Genomic DNA, 3615 nt, shown 5'->3' on the forward strand with positions numbered 1-3615 from the left:
TAGGTTATGTCCTATTTGTTATTTGATCCCTGTGTCTAAGTGTGTAGGATCTTAGGAGCGTAGGAAGTCGAGCGGAAGACATAGCTAGCGAGAAGGACTGCACAGGAAGGGAGTCGATGGGCTTGGTGCGTCCGAAGGATGAAAGAGCTATGGAAGATTACACTGGTGGACGAGAAGAACGTGTGCGGCGTTCGAGGGATGAGAAGCCGGGTCGGAAGTCTGCTCGAGGAAAAGGCCGGAAATTGGGTTCGGGTGAGCCCTATTTCGATTGGTCGCAATCACCCCAGCGATCGAAATTAACTTTGGAAGCCTTCGTGTAGATGAAGAAAAACTGAAGAATCCATTGGAGGCACCCTCAATAGTGTTGAAGGCACCCTCAACGTTGAAGGCGCCTCCAACATTGAAGGCACCTTCAATGTTGTTGAAGGCGTGTCACGCCCCAGAGGAGTACCTACCGATAAAATTTCGACAACATCTCCCCTGTACCGGTGACTATCTGAGGCATATATACAAACAAAATACATCAGCCACATACGGCTAGAATATATACACAACCACGCAGTTATATAATCAACCCACTCGGCTGAAACAAGAATAAACACAACCACACATTTATATATATATTAAACAACCCACATGACTGAAAGTAAAACACAGCAGAAACCATAAATAATAATCACAAAACCATAATGCAACTAACTGCGAGCCAGCTCGGCTTGATACAATATTAACAAACCAAATACAAGATAACACAAACGATACACCAAATAATAGAATACACAAGTACAAAACCAAATACAAATAGCGTAAGGAATACCAAAATCATAAGATTGTCTTTGAATGTGACATGGGACATGGCGGACAGGACCTCCATGCGACTCCATAAATCCTTTACCAACTACCTGGCAAAATAACCAATTTACGGGGTGGTGAGTATAAATACTCAACGGGTAATAGATGGATAGTGCATGAACATAATACAGAATTAGAGATACAAAGGTATACAGTCTCGTAGGGAACAATAGCAGATACTATGGTGATTTCATAATAAATGTCCATACCTGAAACTATATCCTAGGCTAGTAATAAAAGGTTACAAGTAGTAGAGATCTGCTACAGTACTGCTCATACTACAGGGTAGCATGTGAGGTATATACATAATACCAATAAGTGAGTCAGTGTCTAAACACATACAACAGATGTATATCTCAACATATGTAACCATAACAACATAAGCAACAGTAGCATAAACTAGCAATAACAGCATAAGTAAGCAGCCAATAGCACAAGTATAATAACAACAGCGTATTCACGGATGGTCCCCCCGCCCACCCCTCTGCACCACAACCCCTGTATGGTCGAGAGGCCGACCGATGACAACTGTACGATACTCCAACCATCACTACTCTAGAGTGACTGAGTGGACAGTTTGCATAATAGCTATATAACTATGTAGCAATAGGGTCCCTGCTACTCACTACTCCAGCCGTCACTACCCATGAGTGGCCGAGTGCGGCACGGCAAGACAAGCGGCACGCTCCAGCCGCCACTACCCATGAGTGGCCGAGCGTGCGGCCCTGACCAACGACCCTCTCAACCACAAGGGAGACATGGTCGTCGGCATGCATGTAATGACATGATGCGTAATATGCAGCAGTCATCATATATATAAACAGAAAATAGGTATGGTACATGAAGCCAACATGCTCAATAAGGTATGTAAACGTACATCATACAAAGTAGGTAAACATGGTAACTAGTGTCCATATATCCAATATCTAACATCTAATATCAAGTATCTAGTATCTGGTATCGAATACCTAATATCTAGTATATGGTACTGGTATCTGCTAAATATCATAGATAGCAATATGAGACTGTATAGAAATAAAAATGAGTAGCTCAAAGATTGAGTGGAATTATTAAACGCAGGAAAAATATGAGTGGAGTCAAGATAGATACAGCAACTATCTGAATATAAAGCTCATGCACTATGGTCAAAATACTAAAGAGATAAAGCAAGAAGTACCCACCTTAAATGTAGGTCGAGCTAAATAATCTCACATCAAGGCTCTCATCTCGAATCACAATCCTGCAATCACATAATATACAACTTAGTAAATCACATTTACAATATTTAGCTCAACCCCACGATCCAACTAATAGGGAAAACCCTTATCCAACCGATCATTAATTATCCTAATTAATGATTAATCTCAATTACTCATCATTAAACCCCTAGTATCATCTACTTCAATTACTAAATATCATGCAACAACCTCACATTTCATCCACTTCAATTAAGCCAATCTACTGTAAAAATGGAATCAACTTCCAAACTTACCCAAATCAATCAGCCAACCACCAAACTCTCTGATGACTGAGTGCTGGAGGCGATGGTCACGACTGAAGGGTCTCAGCACGAGAAGAGATGGACAATCGATCAAATAAACACCAATATCCCCCTGCCGATCACAGAATCATCAACCTCATTACTCATCAAATGAGTTAATCACTCCACATATATTTAATGATCCAATAACTTCTTAAACTAGAGAGTTTACCCTTAATTGACCGCTTGATCTCATCGAGCTTGGCATGAGCAGCACGATATAGCTAGCTAGATCGACAGATCAGTGTTGGTCAGCTGAAGGGAATATGATTAGGTGGCGACGATGGACGCGAGGGAAAGCGGTGTTTGGGATCAGGTGCTGGTGGTGGCATGATCGCAAGTAAACAACGACAACCGTCAAGCACAGTGGCGATCATAGCGTGCAAAGGCAGCCTGGTGAGAGAGGTGGCTCGGCACTGGTGCTCACGGTGACAATGATGATGGGAAGTGGAACAGCAAGAGGTCGACAGTCTTGTGCCGATGATGAAATGGGTTGCAGTGTACCACGGCGGAGAGGGAAACGGGGCTGATGACCTCCAATGGTAGCGACTCCTCCAAATCCGCAAGTGAGAGACCTTGTTGCCCTCCTTGGTGTCAATTCCTCCCTTCCAGCATCTTCGACAAAAGCTTGTGCGTGGCGACAGCAGCGCGGAGAGGTGACCGACGATGAAGGTCATACGACACTAGGGCGAGTGGGTGAGGGCAGAGCGAGAAGATGAGTCGAGAGTCAGCGTCGGCTGATCAAGAGTCGACATCGACGATGGTAGCTAGGGCACAGCTTGGATCTCCTCTCCCTCGACTACCCAAGCAGACGTGTGACAACTCGAGAAGAGGAATGATCGCCGGATGAACTCAATTGATAGTGAAGGAGGGTTGCTCAACCAATGGAGTATAGAATGGCGTCTGCATCGAGGAAGAAGTGTGACGCACAGGGGCAAGAAATCGAGAGAGGAGGGCTTCGGCGCAAATGAGGGATGAAGGAATCGAGAGAGGAAGAAAAATAGGATTAGGGCAAAGTTTACAACTTAGGGATTTTTAATCAAACCCTAGATCATTTGCTCAATCAACTCCCACCTCCGGGTACTCCAAACAGGTGTTTATCAATCCCATAAATGCATCCCCTCAAAATACGTCATACAAGCTCCGATAATTTCTCAGAAAATTTCTAAAAATTCTTAAAAAATCCAATAAAATTATTTGTCAAATAACCTTATTATATAATT

General features: G+C 43.3%; 1 long non-coding RNA gene across 1 annotated transcript; it reads right to left on the reverse strand.

The window, feature by feature from the left end:
* Positions 1–727: 727 nt before the first annotated feature.
* Positions 728–3410, reverse strand: LOC122003701. Its single transcript, XR_006118042.1, has 4 exons — positions 2565–3410; positions 2345–2465; positions 2034–2092; positions 728–902 (listed from the first exon to the last, which is right to left on the reverse strand). It is a non-coding gene; the product is annotated as an uncharacterized LOC122003701 (long non-coding RNA).
* Between the last annotated feature and the right edge of the window lie 205 nt (positions 3411–3615).

This window comes from Zingiber officinale, chromosome 7B (assembly GCF_018446385.1).
Source record: "Zingiber officinale cultivar Zhangliang chromosome 7B, Zo_v1.1, whole genome shotgun sequence".
NCBI lineage: Eukaryota > Viridiplantae > Streptophyta > Magnoliopsida > Zingiberales > Zingiberaceae > Zingiber > Zingiber officinale.